Below are 17,902 nucleotides of genomic sequence, written 5' to 3' on the forward strand. Positions count from 1 at the left end.
TAATCGTACAAAGCAATCTCAATATGATTTCGTGTGGGTTACTTCATGTTTCTTTGTTTTTCTGAATGATATCCAGAAAAGTATAATGAAGTATAACAATAGATAGCAAGAGAGATTTTGGATCAAGGAGATCCAGATGTAAATTTCACCTTTTGTATTTACTTACGTCTAGAAATCACAAACATAATAAATCAAGCAGTCGTTTGCATAATTTGTCGATGGCTAAGGTATAAATACTCACATTGAAAATTTAAGATTTGACTCTCAAGAGTCTACAACCGTTGACTTTAGAGCATCACCAGTAAAGTATACATGTCAGGGTTTGCTCAGAGCAATCCTGGAACAATTTGATGTTACTCAGGGCAATCTCAGATCAATGTGATACATTTCCCATTATTTTTACAAATAATAGCCTTTTGTAGTTCTCTCTAAGATAGTTCTCAAAAGAGTTTGGTTTTACCCACTGGCATCATGCTAAAGAAGATACATGACATTATTGACAGTTGTCTGACTGAAGATCAAGAGGATGGCCTAGGAGGAAATGCTACTTTTCACGATTTGTTGTATATTGTATATTCAGGTTTTTGCATTCAGTTCACAAACACACTGCACACACACACACACACACACACACACACATACATACATTTGTGTGTATGTATGTGATACCCTAAATATCAAATGAAATGCTCAAAAATGCAAACTTTTGAATTTTTTTTTCATTTATCTGCTTTAGCTTTGTCTCCCTCTTATCCCAAGAAAGTAACCTGAGGCAGATTGAATCTCAAAGATAAAAAATAATTTATTTCCAGAATGCTTTTCTTGGTACATTAAAAATTGCCTTTAAAAATCTATTTTCTGGTTACATGTCATTTTTTCTTATCATCCAACAAATGCAATATTAGGGAAATATATTGTATAGTCCAGAGCTTTGGAGGACAGGATTGGAATTTGACATAACAACGAACTTTGAATGTGGGCAAACATTGCCTAAGTGAGGTTCATTTGAAACAAGAAGATGAAAATTTAGATGTCAGAGAAGACAAAATATCTTTGATAATGGTAGAAATGGGAGAAAGCTGAGGATTATATACTATATTCATTAAAGAATTCTGTATTTCTATTATGAGAGAAGAATCTTTATATTTACAAAGTTTTGGGATATAGGGCTAGTTTGATAAACTTGCTTACCATTTAATTGGATTTGGCTCCGTTCAACCCAACAACATATACAAGCAAATTGTATTGCATGCTCACCTGAACACCTCCAGAGTCAAAATCAGATCCTATAGCCTTTCTTATAGGCAAGGATTTTTTTTTTTTTTCTAAAATAGAGTGTTTCGTAAAAGTTTGCTATTCAGAAAGGTGAGGATGTAGAACAAAACCATCAAAATGATTATATTAGAACATCTATCCTGAAGTTCCATCACAATTTTATTTGGTGGAAAAGTTTATTCACCAAGTGAACAGGAAATCTATCTGATATTTTCAGTTGGTTTAGTTTCTTGAGTCTCCCCTCCCCAAAGTTCAACTACAACAATCTTTTATTTTATTGTTTAGCTAAAAGAGAACAGGGAGAATGGTTCCAAAAATAAACAAGGCTTTGCCTTCTCTGAAGTTTTCATTTAAACTTGCCATTGATGAATTTACTGGGGAAGAGGCTGAAATATGGGGGGGGAGAGTAGAGCTTATTTGGGAAATTATAGTATCAGGGACAGTGGCATGAAATAAACTTCATAAAGATGTTGTTTTTTCTTGATTTTATAGGGACTTTTCCTCCACAGAAGTTACTTCATATGTAGTCATGATGATCCAAATGAAGACTATTTTCCTTGAACTAAGAAACTTTTTCCCCCTCACTCTTTTAGAAACAGCTAAAAAACAACTAAATGTACTCGGCTAGGTTGGGAAATGGAGAAGGTCAGACAGAAAGATAGGACATAATCTTTGTTTTAAGGAATCTACATCTGTTGGAAGAAAATAGACATTCATAGAGAACTGATCATAATGAGAAAGTTCTGACTGATTAACAAAATGAGTTGAAAATTTTATGAATTACAAGAAAGGAATAAAGTTGTCTTGAATAAGGTTGTCAAAAACAGTGGCAGGAAAGAAGTAGACTTAACTCAGCCTTGGGAGATAGGTATGATTTACATTTAATGTAAGAAGAAGAATATAAGCAAATTTGTAGAAGTGGAGACCTACATTAGTTCATGGATCAATGGAGATTTGGGCCTGACTGAAAGATTTATGTGGGAATATAGATACAGTTTAAAAAAAAAAAAAAGATTGAATAGGTAGCTAGATCTAGATGAAGGAGAACTTTAAAATCATAGGAGAATGGCAATTTTTATAAAGTTTTGCCGATCCTTGGATTTTACTATATAATTTAGATATCCTCGCCATTTAAGATTCTCTACCCTCTGACTCCAAACTAGCTTTTAAGCCTCAGTTTACCTTGTTCCCCTTGTATTCTGTGTTCTAGCCTTACTGGAGGATGTGATATTCTCTAAACAAGGCTTTACATATCCTTCCTCTTTTTTCTCCCTTATCCCCCAAAAGAGTATTCCATTTCCTAGAATGGGTATTAGGCATTCAGAATTTTCTTATACCCTTAAAGAGTCATTTATTTTAGGGTCCTACTCAGGTACTACTAACTCTGTGAAACCTTGCTTCTTTTTTGCAGTTAATGCTTATTCCCTTCCCAATTTTTTTTTGATAATTGTGTATATGCCATATTCCCTAAAAAAAAATAAATCCTTGATAGGAAAGACATTTCCATTTCCATTATTGTATTCTCAGAGATAATCTCAGTAACTTGTACATAACCCATCCCTAATTACTGTTTGTATAATTAGAGTAATTAGAGCTACTGATAGAGTATCAGAAAAAGTACCTAAAATGATACTTCTAATAAATAAAATGCATTTCAAGAGCATGCTTTTTTCTATTGTCAGAAATTCATTTACTAGAAATGAAATCCACCTCAAAGGGAGAGTCAGTAAGTCAATTCAAAAATCATTTGTAAAGCATAGTTTATGTACATTGAGAAGCCATAGTGGAATTGAAAAGCCAATTTATCTTCTAGTCCGAAGGATACTGGTTCCAGTGTTGGATCTGACAAATTGTGGGTCAAAACCTACATATAACTTTCTGAACCCATAAATTATAGAGCATTTGAAGATCTACTTTAGTAGAGAAAATTTGTTCAGTCAGAGTTCCTTACCCCAAAAGTCTAGAGAGTAGATGGGAAAGGATAGGGAGAGGTAAGTTTGTGTGAAAATTTGCAAATAATGTGCTTCAAGATGGACATAGAAAACTAAAAGAGAAAAATAGAAAAAAAGAAAAAAAGCCCTTGCCTTTAAGAAGCTTTTATTCTACTAAGAGATGAGAATTATAGCTCATCAATGATTTAGAAGGAAGAGAATTAGTCTCTTCTGAGCTTAATATACTTTTCAGCAAAAATGGAAAATAGGAACTACAATTTGTTCCATGTCTAAAATTCCATATAATGTCTTACCACTCCTCGTTGTGGATATTTTCCTCTTCCTTCTCTATATACTGTGTCCTATATCTCCCGAGTTCTTTGAGTTCAGGAAGAAAATATTCTGATCTTGAAAGATTTCCTTTTGTTCACAGTATGGCCCAACTTCAGGAGCAGAGATCTCCCCTACTGCAGACTTAATGTACCGAATCTTTCTACTACCCCATTGCTACTACCCCAGAGATAAGGCAACTAGACTCGCATACATCCATATAGATGGTTAAAAAAGAATTTGTTCACAGAAGACTTACATGTTGTGGATCACTTTAGAGGATTAGAAAATAAATTGCAAATGAATAAACAATTATAAAAGCTATGAATAAATGGCTGATGGGGAACCTAGTCTGGTCTTCAGTTGTTTTATCTGCCATTGCTACTAAACTGCTTAAATCACAGTCACATCTCCCTTAAACTTTAGTCAAATTCCAAAGAGTCTAAAATGCCATGGAGAAATATTCAGGGGATTTTTAGACAAGGGTAGATTTAGTTTATTAATTAACTGAATCCCATGTAGCTTCATGCTCTCAGGCAACAAGGAATTGAGAGCTCTACTTTTCAGACTGAATGATGAGGATATATTTCTTCGTGGTTCCGCTAGAGTCTACTAATGTGTAATGTGGATAGTTTTCATCTGTCATTGAAAGGAGAACTTTTCCCCAAAAGGTGATAAGAATTTGTAGAGAAAAATATCAAGTCTACTGGCTTATGAATTAGTCATAGAAATTCCCTAATCTCATTCACCCCAAAAATGGTTTGTCCATTATCTTTCCTATTGTGTTGCTCAATTTCCATACATAGATACAACAGAAGGAGAGAAAGATACATACACACATGGAGACAGAGAGACACAGAGAGACAGAAACAAAGAAAGTGGGTGATAGAGACAGACAGACAGACTGAGACAGAGACAGAGAGAGAGACATACAGGGATACAGAGAGACAGAGAAAGAGATACACACAATTGGGGGGGGAGGGAGAGAGAGAGATAGAGACAGATAAAGAGAAAAAGGAGGGAAGGAGAGAGAGAGGAAGGAAAAGGGGAGAAGGGAAGGGGAGGAGGAAAGAAGGGAGAAGGAGGGGGAGAGAGAGAGAGAGAGAGAGAGGGAGAAGAAGAAGAGAGTATGAGAGAAAGAGGGAGAGGAGAAGGAAGAGGGAAAGGGAGACAGAGAGGAAGAAGGAGGAGGAAAGAAGGAGAGAGGGAAAGAGAGAAAGAGTATAAAACTTTTATGGCAAAGTATAGTATATACATTTGCATCCTGATTGCTTAGCAGAATGCTTGACATATAGTAAGCATTCCATAAATGCTTTTTATTTCTCTCAATCATAACTTAAAATTCACCAGAAAAATAGTCAAATGCAGTATAAATGTTATAAAATTTAAAGAAGGTTTTAGAAGTTTAAATATTGAAAATATTAAAAACATTCCTTTTCTCATATTCAGAGGGTTAAACTATAAATTTCCACATGCTTTGAAAACATGATACTTTACTGTTTTTTGTTTGTTTGTGGGTTTTGTCTTGTTTTGCATCAGGGCCTAGCAAAAGGGATAATGTTGGTTCTCAAAAAAAAACAAGTTTTCTTTTGTTTGTTTGTTTTGGTTTTTTAAGTGACCTGTTGAAAACTGACTAGTCTGTAGAAAATGTGAAAGGGAAGTAGTAAAGTGATTTAATATTATGGGTGATTTAGGGAACAAGATAAAGTATTATTCAAAGCTTTTTTAGTCCAATTTAAACATTGTGATATCACAAAAGAAGGTAAAGGAAAGAGAATAAATATACCGGGAAACAATTTACCATAAGGTTTACAAAGATAAAAGGGAATTAGTCCAGGAGTGTCAATATTTACTCTGGAAATACTAACATTGATTCCTTCCCCCTCCTTTCTGTCTCTCTCTCTCTTTGTGTGTGTGTGTGTGTGTGTGTGTGTGTGTATACATATACATATATATGCATATATATGTCATATATGAATGTGTGTATATACACTTATAAATATATATATGAAATAGAGTCAGAAGCATCTAGAAATCAGAACACACACACATTCAGACACATACATACATAAAGAAAGAAAGGGAGAGGTAGTTAATTCATGTTTCACTTAATGTAGTAGTTTTCCGAAATGGCCTCTACCATTCCATTTTGACAGTGAAAGAGAATCCAGGACACGTCAAGCCTCCAGGAGGCAGCAGAGCCATCTCTTCAAGAATACAAAAATAATTGACTGTTCCTCTGTAGGGCTAGGTGCCTGAAGCAGCTATTAGTACTGTTATTTTGGACATCTTTGGTGGGTTGTGCAATCACACTGTAACTTATTGTTGCATGGGGAGTCTTAACTTCTGAGGTTTCTTTGCAGATGATTCTACTTGTGTTCTATGGTAACACCAGAGGTGTAAATCTTTTTTTCCCATGGCTCTTTCCTCATTTACACAAACGATGCCCCCAGTTATTATTTTCCTGTAGATCATTTTCAGGCATGGGGAATGGAACAGCAAGATGATTTTGACTAGCTACGGTTTTGTTTTTTAGGATCATTTGATTTAAAAATAATCTTTTTTTTTTCTTGCTACCATGCACATATGTGCACATATATGGATGTAGGCATGAACACACACACACACTACACACACACACATACACACACACACACAAACACACCGATTTCTAAAGTGCTTTTGTATTTAAGGGGAAAAAAAGCTTTGTGTGATAGAAAATAATTATGATAAGTATGATCCATAAGATATCATATAATACCAAATAATTAGGATCCATAGGGTTATATATCATAGCTCTATGCATAGGGGTCAGGAAATTTATGTTATATCAGGATATGATGAACAAGCACCAATTTCAAATAAATTTCCTGAGAACAAAATATATCAGGAAAGATGACCAGAAGACAAATAGAAAATGTGCTTCAAGGAGAATTTGATACTCCACAGATCTTTACTAATCTAGGTCTTCCCTTGAAATCTAATAAAATTTGCCCATGCTGGATGACTCTCAATCATTTCTTCTCATAAATTTGGAACATGGTAACTAACCAATACATTGGTTGCCTTCCATGAATTATTTTCCTTTTGGGTTGAGGTACTAATGAATTACAAGAACTGATCATTGCTTGCTCTTACTATGCCACATGCCAATATGTTTTTATGGCAAGAGAAGGCTTTCAGATTTTTCCCAAATCTTGTGAATTTTTTCTTTTTCAAGTTGCCTTAAGCACATACATGGCAATTACTTTAAAATTGTGTTTGTTCCAATACAGACATCTTTCATGCATATTTTGTTTTTCCATGCATGCTTTCATTTTTAAGTAATCAGCTAATAAACGATTATTGATTATCTTCTACCATTCTTCTCCATAGGATTTTACAAATGAATCAATACTCTAAAATCATGTATCCCTCCACTACCATAATTCTTGGTTTAGGGGGTAATTCAAGAGTATGTTTGTTGTTTTTCTATTGTATTCTTTCTCTCTCTCTTTCTCTCTCTCTCTTTCTCTCTCTCTCTCTCTTTCTTTCTCTCCCTCTTTCCCTTTCTCTCTCTCTCTAATATTCTCTTCTCTAAAATATAATGTTCTCTGGGAGCAGGTTTCTCGGGGAGGGGGCGCTTCTGGAGACAGCCTTAGTTTCAGTTCCATGTAATCACCCCAAATGCAGCCAGGAGTTAAGGTCCAAGTCCAAATACTTTATTGTTTCCTTCCTTGGGCCCTGTTAGCTTTCTTAGAGGCCTATCTCTCTCCTTGGTTCCAAGAGCTCCTGCCGCTAATTCTTTGCCTCTACCAGCTTCAGTTTCCAGCTAGCACAAAGGTAGAAAATGGAATGAATCTGTCTCCGCCTCTAAGAGTGGGCTTGTGTCTCTGGCCCTGAGAGTTCTTGCTTATATGCTGTACACTGAGTACATACCAATCATTATATCATTAGGAAACCATTATTTGTTGTAGGATTAAATCAATCCTAAACTAGATTTAACCACTGTCTCCTTAATTCCACTTACTTAGCACTTTGAAGAATTCTAACATCTCTCTCTCAGTTTATTTGTATCTTGACTTCTGCTTACAATTGCTCTAATTATTATTCATATATTTTCCAATTTTTCCCCTTCTTTGTATCATTAACAATATATGCAAATAAGTTAGGATGAAATTATTTTAATTGAGCACCATATTTTTTTTCCATTTTATTCTAGTTTTAATTTAACTTTTATATCTATCAATTGCTTGACTATATATTATGCAACAATAGCTTCTGGGAAAAACTATCATATGAGTCATATCTCTTGGATTATACTTTATGATGTATGCTTTGGAAACTTCATCTATGTTCATATATGTATCAAAACCATTTTTTAATTTTTTAAAAATATTTTGGGTCTAAATTCTTTTTCTCTCTCTACTCTGCACAGTATATTAAGAAAACAAACATACAATATCCATTACATATGAAGTAATAGAAAACATATTTTTTTCATTTGCTGTTTAAAAAATAGTAAACCAAATATGCTTCAATCTATACTCTTAATTCATCAGGTATCTCTCCAGAGAGGAGAGTCATTTTTCATCCCAAGAAAGGGACTATTTAGACATGCATTGATTTAATTTGGAGGGTATTTTGAATTTCTTTCTTTTTTTTTTTTTGAGCTACAATCAGAGTCCTAATTTATTTCCTGTAAAAAATTAATTACAGTAATCACCATGTTATATTTTGAATTTCTTAAGAGAATTTCTGTACCTTCCCATGCTCTGCCACAAATATTGGCATAAAGACTGCCCTTATTTTCAGTGTTTTTTTTTTTCCTGCAAATTCTTATCATGACCACTTTAATAAGAGATAAGTAAATGTCCTATAAGAGGATACTACACATACTACAATCAATTTTACCGTCTCCTTTCCTTGAATTTTCAAGGAGTTACTATGAGTCATATTTTCATTTAGATGCAATTTCCTTCTACCTTCTAGTGTCATTTATACTAAGGATTTACAAGATTGATATGATTCAGTTGTTCCATTATTACATCCATTTGCTGGTCACATGATAAAGTGCTTACATTTAAAATACCAAAGACTAAATTAATATTTATAGATAGTCTTATACCTTTATACTCTTTATCACAACTTTAATATAATTGCTATAGAAGAGGGCCACACAGAACTGACGGCCATTTCGTATTATTTTATATTCTGTAGGTTGTTGTGAACAAATAAGTCATCCCTATATGACTAGCCTCATGAAAATTAGAATTACTATACTTATTGGTGCTGGTTTCAAAAAGTAGTTACTTATATTTCTTTTTGTTTGTCACAACACAAATTGCCATGTTTAAATAATGGCATATATAGAGGGGATAAACACACACACACACACACACACACACACACACACGTCTTTATTTCCAAAACCAGAACAAATCATCTAAACTCTTATTAATGTATTCCTATAGCTTTGATTTACTTTTTTTTAACTTTATCAGATGCTGTACTACATATACTATATATGGATAACTGTTTCAAGAATGGCTCATATATGCATCATGACTCTTGAATTACATTTTACACTATCATTTTGAATAACTTCATTCATGCTCTTATTTGCATCAAAATAATTATTTCTTCCTTTTTAAAAATTGTTATTTTCTATTTCAAATTCTTTCTTCCTTTTCATTCCTTCCACAAGTAAGTTAGAAGGCAATAAATCCAATGTCCTTTATAAATTTGAAGTCATGCAACACATATTTTATATTAGTAATATTTTTAAAAAGTAAAAAAAAAAAAATTTCATTATGTATTACAGTTTTCCTTCCACTCTTGCCAGTTTTCCTCTAATTTCCATACCTAGCACCTCTATTGACCATGAAACCCTATCTGAAGTTCAAAAAATGAAAAATGGGAAATGTCTGTGGAAATTTTATTGCTGGTGTGGAAAATGAGCAAAGTGTATTGTTCTTGAGCTGGAAAAGAACTTCCTTCTTTTTGGACTCTTTTATTCTTTTCCCTTTTCAAGGCCTTTTGGAACAGAATTGTGAATTTTTTGTCCTCTAGATGTATCCGCTTTTAAACCATCATTTATCTTAGAAAGTGAGTTTCCATAGACAATTCTAGGTACTTTGGTTAATTTCTATCGATGCACTTTGTACATAAATTCCGTAAGAGTAGGAACTGTCTAGTACTGTTTATCAGCTTCCTTCCATTTCTTTGTACCAAAACTTTTAAATTTATTATAATAAAAATTATCTTTTTTTAATTTCACAATGTACTTTACCTCTTTTTTTGGTCATGAATTATGCTCTTCCTCATAGATCTTACAGGTAAATTGTGCTCTCTTCTAATTTACTTATGGTGAAACTCTTTATGTCTAAATCATACATCCATTTTCAAATTATCTTATTATCACTTATACTAATAAGATGTTGGTCTGTATCTAGTTTATGTCTTAATGTTTTCCAGTTTTCTCAGTAGTCCCTGTCAAAAATTCTCATCTCAAAAGCTGGCATCTTTGGGTTTATCTTACTCTAGGTTATTATGATCATTGACTACTATGCTTGTGCGCCTATTCTATTTCTACTGATCCGCTACTCTTATTTCTTAGCCAGTGTCAGATATTTTTGATGATTTCAGCTTAACAATACTTTGAGATTTGGTATAACTTCCTTTGTATTGTTTCTCTTAATTGTCTTGATATTCTTAACCTTTCATTCTTTCAGATGAATTTTTGATCATTTTTTCTAGTATTTATTAAGTAATTTGGTGGATAATATGGCACCAATTAAGCAAATTAGCTTAGGAAGAATTGTCAGTTTTTGGTTATGTTGGCTTAACCCACCCAGGAATAATGATACTTCTCAATTCTTTAGATTTGGCTTATTTTGTGTGAAGTGATTTTTTAATTGTAGTCATATAGTTTCTGGGTTTATCTTTACAAGTAGACTCCCAAGTATTTTATATTATTTACAGTTATTTTAATTGATTTTCTTTTTTTATTTCTTGCTCCTGGGCTTTGCTGATCACCCCCACACACACATACACACACATACTATTTCATTTTTTAAAAAAATAAAAAAATTTTACTCATTTTTTTCCTCATCTAATTTTCATTATTCTGTTAAAAAAAAAAAAAAAAAAAAAAAAAAAAAAGCTATTATACTTCTTTTATTTAAAAAAATGAAAGTCTAAGAGATAGGAAGTGACCTTCCCACAGTCATATAGCTAGCAAATGTCCAAGATAGAATTGAACATAGCTCTTCCTTACTCCTAGTTCTCCTATCCATTACACTTCTTTTTACTTGAACATACAAAGGTGCAATAGGCCAGCTTAAGACATAATAGGTTCACTCTCAGTACGGATTTTTAAATTGAAGATATATGAATACTTGTCAATCATATTTTAAAAGCTCCCCCCCTTAGGTACAATTTGGACCAAGGCCCCTTTAAATTTTGATTTTGTGACTGTTTTCTAGATAAAGGAATTAAAAACTCAACAAAATTAATTGAAACAAAACTGAGTAAAAATATTTCTACTGAAGTGGCTAGGAATTTTAATGTTAAACAAAAAGACTTATACATCTTGCTTCAACCTTAAAAGCCATTGTGTCAATGCACAAATTACATTTTGGACTAATAACAGATTTGTACTTTCTTTAGCTATCAGCTCCACAAATCACATTTGCCCCCCAGCCCTTCTATTCAGTTATGTATTTTGAGTTTCTTGTGTACATGTTTCAAATCTTGTGTCATATTTTTTTCTACTCCCTTCATGCACATGGAGGAGAGGATGGGTGTATGATGCACTACTATTTCCAATGTAATCCTCTTTCAAAGGTTTGGTAAAGAATTCCTTTTCTGAATTTTTTCCCCTCTGATTCAAGGACTGGGACACAGAGGCCGTAAGGATTTTAGGGTTTAGAGGGTTGTGAATAAGACTGTTAGTGTTATCAGAGTGAACAGATGGTGCCAGTTCTTAAGCCCCTGCCTTTTTTTCTGTGGAAGCTCTAATAACTCTTCTAAGAGTTTGCTCAGCAAAGCAGAGGCAGGGGTTGGGCCCACAGCAAAGCTGTCTTTGCTTTTTCACCTGCAAGGCTGAAGGTGGCTCAGGTAACACTTTTTCAAGATTTTACCAACTACAGAGAGGACTTATTAATTTCTCTCACCTAAATCTGACTTTGAAGAGCATTAAATCAATTTTCTTTAAATGAAAAGTTCAACAAAATGGGACAAGATAAAGACTACTAATAAATTTTTACAAATGTCTCCAAAAGAATACACAAATACACAGACAAACACCAGATAGAATATATCTAAAGCTGAATGTATAAGGCAAAAAGACACAAGTCCCTCAAACAGTAAAACTCAAATAAAATAACTTGAGGTTGACTGAAATGTAGTTGACACTGGGCAACTTCAACCCCTGCTGCACACAAGAGACAGAGGTAACAACCTCTTGTTATGTCCAAATAATAACTTAGTCTTCATGTTCTTGTCCACTCACAGAAATGGAGAATAATGCTTTTGGAGGCGTGGAGAATTAGGCAACAATGTTCTTGTTTAGAAAGGAAGGAAATTTCAGTAATGGGAAAGAGAAAACCATTTTGGGATCTATCAGAGCTCACTTGAAGTTCTTAGAAAACTTAGAAAAGTTCCAAGTCAGGGCCCTGTTTCACCCAATTCAAGGAAATGGGGATGTCAATCTGTGGACTCTCTAAAAATAGAAGGGATAGGAGCCAAAGTATAAGGAGGAATATCTGAAACAAACTACTTACTGGGAATACAAGAGAAATCTGAAAGAACAAAAGGCTACGATATAAAAAAAAATTCTGGCTGTACATTTGGCTGAAAAACATATAACTAACTAGAGACTCAAAAATATAAAAGGAAGATAAGAAAAAAAATCAAAGAGACTTCAGAACACTGGCATATTTTCAAGGTGCTAACTCTGAAACTCAGGTGTCTAAAAATTGCTATAGCCTGGGGATGGCAGTAGTACAAAAGCCATAGGCTGGTGATTTGTTTTGGAGTTTTATCCATTATCTTTTAAATTTTCTCTAAAATTCCCCTGGGATAGACTTATTATTCAGAACATTCTGCATTTTAGGCTCTTTACTTGCATTATTTGATCTGGTGTGGAAAGGATGATCTGCTGATACATCTCTGCAAACTTCTGAGAAAGGAGAAGATAAGAAAAGAAAGAAAGAGGGAGAAAGAAAGAAAGAAAGATGGGGGAAGAGAGGATGGTAGGATGGGAGAAAAAAGAAAGAAAAAAGAAGGAAGAAAAGAACAAATAAAGAAAGGAGAAGATGAATAAGAGGCTCTCTTTCTCTTGTTTGATGAAGTTTATAAAACAATAGGTCTAGATATTGATATGTTGTTTTATTGTTAATGTTTTAAGAAAGAGCACAAGATAATGCAAAATTGGCAACATTTATATTTTTGTAGTCAACTAAAAGTTATAAGCTCCTCTTCTTTATGTTCACAAAAATATTTACATTAAAATTTTATTATCTGACAGGATAATCCATTAGACAGCATTTGCTAAAAACCTACTATATGAGAACAGAGATTACATGCATCTCACCTATTCCCACATACCTTTGATTTCTGCTTTTTCTGTATTTTGGAACCCATATGTTTCCATATCGCTTGGAATTTATGAACATTGGATATGGCAACATTAATAAAACATATTTACTTAAGATTTAACGGATTAATATTACTTCCAGGTGATGGGAGCAACATTTCAGTGTGAGATAATGTTCCAATTCTAACAGAGATAATTGACTGAATTCCTCAGAATAATTTGATATATTTCTAGCATTAGGATCTGTCTTCTGTTAGGCCAGAAAAATTAGTAAGCTTCTGATGGATGAATGGTGCTAGGCACGGGGGCTGCACTGGCATGGTCTACACCAGGATTTCATGCTTAGTGACTTTCCTGCTGACTTTAAACTGTCTTTGGCTGGAAAACTGTTGTACTTCATCTTTTTTGTATGTTCTGACACTCTAAAATTTATTTAGAGTCATTATTTAAAGGAATTCAGAATGATATGGAGTGGGGATAAGGGAGTTCCTACTTTTATTCTAACATCCAGGTTCCACATCCATGCAATGCTTTCTCTTAAGAGAATTGAGATCAACATTATGTCTTAATGGAAAGTGGAAAACTGCTTTCCTAGTAATTTATCCACTACTATTAAAAGTCTGAGCTAACAAAACAGCCAGTAGATCTACTTGTTTTTATTCATTTTATTCTTATTACCTTTGCCCCCCCCACCTCTTTGAGGGGGGATTTCAGAATTTCAGATACAGTTCTGCGACAAATCCCTAACCTGTTGTCATTCCTTAATATCCAAAGTTCTCTTGATTATTATACATAAATAAGTATTTTCTCAATAAATCAAAAGTCATAAATTATAAGGATAGGTTCCATAGGTTCACTGAAAGCATTTTATTACAGATCTAGTAGTACATAGTATGATCGAGATTATATGTGGCCTTTTCCTCTTCACATATGTTCTTTAATTTCTTTTGTAATATTTCTAACTTTTGAATTTTTTATATTCCATATAACTTAGATTATAACAATTAGTTAAAGTGACATTTGACTAAAATAGTCTTAAATTTTAATTTCTTGATATTATATCTACATGATTATATGCAATAGTTTTGACTAAGATAATAGTTCCATTGTAGTCTAGTTTCCTAGTTAAATTATCAAGGATATTTGAGACCTCTATTTGCAGTACAGGGATTTTTTAACCTGTTCATTTTTGAAAAAAAAAAAATAGCAAGCTTCTGTAATAAAATTCAAGCAATCACATTCTATATTGCTAGTTATTTGCAAGAAACATTTGAAACTCATAGTTTTTTTTTTTTAATTGTACGGGTTTTTCTCTTATTTCCTTGCTTCATCTATATTGATGATCATATTTAATAGATAAATATTAGTAGTAATATCTAATTGGAAGTTTTATTTTGGAGTGGTGAAAGATAAAAGAGGGGCAAATATTAAAATAAAGTGTACAGCAAAAACAAAAGAACAAATTACAAAAAGTAAAAATGGACAGAAATGAACATAATTTCTTCTACTAACATATATATATATATATATATATACTTTCTTAAATTGTTATTTTTTTTCACATTTTGAATCCTCCCTGATGTTCTGCTGGGCACATGATAATGTTCTTTTGTTTTGTTTCATTTTATTTTGTGTTGCTTTTCTGTTTTTCCTTTTGCTTAGTCTGTTTCTTCAAATAATATAAATTTAGGAAAAAAATTAAGTTTTGTTTTGACAAATTCTCAGAGAGTATTGTCATAAGCATTAAGAGATAATTCCAGAATGCATATTGGCTTAAATTTCATGTCTATTATCTAGGGAAAAATAACAAACCAAAATGATTAGCAAGAAGCATCCATTAAAATTGTCTTACAATATAGTTAGATGGAAGGATGCATGAGAGAGAGAGAGAGAGAGAGAGAGAGAGAGAGAGAGAAGGAGGGAAAGAAGAAGGGAGGGAAGGAGAGGGAGAGAAAGAGCAATTTCACATTCTCTTTCTTGAATAACTTGTCATAGAATGTAGATACTTTTTATATTTGTTATTTATACAACCATTACCTTGTGTTATTTTTGTATATTTCCTTCTCTAAACAAAACTCAAAGAACACACACATACACTTTCAAGAAAAATGAAAGTTGAAGTTCACTAACAGCTCTAGTTACCATCAATATGCTTGCTATGTACCTTTTTTATACTGTCTTGATATGAAGTGACATGGATTTTCTAAAATTAGTGTAAGCTGTACAAAGAAAGTACCTCGTACCTCATATTCCTGTTTGCAAAGGAAAACATGGAGGTATAACAGTTCACTAGTCAAATACGAATCCACTCTTTTTCTGCTTTAAGTTTTTCTTTAATATCTGTAATGGTCCCCTAAATCTGAATTGATATTTGATTTCCTTAGGAAAAACATACCATCAACTGTTTAGTACTTTTCTTTGTAGGAAGAAATTGAAGAGACATTGAGAAGACCCTTTATGCCTATACCCCTAATGAATGGAATGGGTGTGCAATTAGGTGTGGTCTCATAGTGTCTGTGCAAATGAAGAGAGAATGGTGTTAGGACTTCCGGGAAATGATGTCAAGGAAGGAGGTGATTCAAACACAGAAGTCTAACAAACTTTCTGAAGTAGCACCTGCCAGAGACAGTGTTGAGCAAATAGACCAAGTAGCCAGGAGCTAAGAGAAGCAGCAAATGTCATGGCATAGGAAATGCTGATCCAGGAGGAAAAATAAAGAAAAGAGATTAAGGATTTATGAAGTGCCTAATATGGGCCATGCATTATGCTAAGCACTTTACAAATAGTATTTCATGCTGAAGAAGAAAAGCAAAGGATAACTGTATGATGTATTTGAAAATTGTTATTTATATCTATGTGTTAATAATTCCAAATTATCTTGAAACACAGCATTTCTTGCATGGCCAATTTTTCATAAAGTCTTCTACATTTGAAGCATGAACTTTTGTGTGGTCAAGGTGCTTTTCTTTTTTTCTTTTATGTCATAGTACCGAACTAGATTTTTGAACAGATTTTCCACCATTTTTGACTCTGCTCACCTTTGTGTGGACATTTTTAAGTATAAAAGTTTATGCTGATTTAATTTGTTGACTCTCATCAAGCTTTTTTATATAATGTAGTTTCCTATTTGCCCACTATGATTGTCACATAAACTGCAATTCACTAGAGAATTTGAGAGGTTCTTAAGAGTTTCAACGACCATGCAGTTCAACTCAAGCTTGCAAATAATGCATTATTTACATTGGATTATACCCATTAAATGGTGGTCATAAAGCTTCTACTTTAAGACTTCTAAGTAAACAGCCCATCTCTCCTAAGACCCTTACTTGGGAAAAGTAATTTATTTTAAAATCAGTTTATATTGATATCTCTGTTTCTTATATCATCATTTTCCCCTTGTATCTTTTGTCCTTCCCCTCAAAGAATCATACCATATAACAAAATAATTTTAAAGAGGAGTATATACACACAAATACATATATACATGTAATATATGCACAGATGTATATACATATACATTTACACATATACAAATATATATCTGTTTGACCATCACTCATTTCAGAAAAAAATTTTGAAATTCAATAATTGGATCATATAAAGTAGTAACCTAAATAAAACTCTCATTTTTCATGATATTTTTCTTTACTACATTTATTTTTATCATGACTTACATTTTTAATGGTTCCTTTTGTGTTCCCACTTTACCATGCTTTAAAAACTGTGCCTTTAGAAGCTTCTCAGGAGCTTAGTTGCCTTCTGAGGAAAAAAAAAATAAATTTTGATGATATGCAGAAAAGGACATTGTATTTTGAAAATGTGTAGGACATGTATTTTCTTCTGCTTCATAAAACGATCATAAGTATTAATGGCATTTTGAGAGATTAGCACCATTTACCATTAGGTGTCTTTCTATTGGAATGATTAGTATAGAAATTATTACGAGCATAGAAAATGGGACTTTTAGGTCAAATGACATTCACAAAAGGATTCAGCAAAGAGTTGTATTCTGGTACCACCTGCTAGCACCATCATCAGAGTTTCCATTCTTCTTTAATGGGCATTATTTTTTCCCATCATTTACCTTAGGAATCAAAAATTCATTAGGAGCTTAAAATTTCACAGAAGTATGGTTTATATACTTCACACACACATAACTATTTGGGGGCTAGGAATCAGAATACTCAGCAGTTTTTTAAGTTCCTCTGCTTCTATATAGTTTATATAGCTATGATCCTTATTCATATTTTCTAATTCCCATACAAAAAAGGTAGGACAAGGAAAAAGAGAAATAGGGACACACAGACAGAGAGGGGGGATGGAAAGAGGAGAAAGAAAGGGAGGAATGGAGAGTGAAGGGAAAGGGATAGAGAGAAAGAGAGAGAGGCAGACAGACATACAGTTAAAGGTAGAAAGAGATAAATATACACATACACAGAGACAGAGAAAAATAGAAAGAATAAAAATAAACAAAACTGGTACTTTATCTTTGAGTTAATGATCATATATATACATTTGTAAATATCTAGCCAGTTTATTAGAAGATCAATCTTTCTATGAGATGGTACAGTGGATAAAGAATTGTGTTCAAACCAGGTCTCAGATACTTGCTAGCTATTTGAAAGGATGAGCCCTAGAGATTAACACATACTATTAATATTTACATAACCTAGGCAAGCTGCTTAAACTTTTTCATTCTTACATTTTTTTTTAATCAAAAGCTTAAACAAAATAACTTTCAATTGAAGTGAGGGAAAATGTATAAATTGAAAGGGAAATCTCAATT

This window comes from Sarcophilus harrisii, chromosome 6 (genome assembly GCF_902635505.1).
Source record: "Sarcophilus harrisii chromosome 6, mSarHar1.11, whole genome shotgun sequence".
Taxonomy (NCBI): Eukaryota; Metazoa; Chordata; class Mammalia; order Dasyuromorphia; family Dasyuridae; genus Sarcophilus; species Sarcophilus harrisii.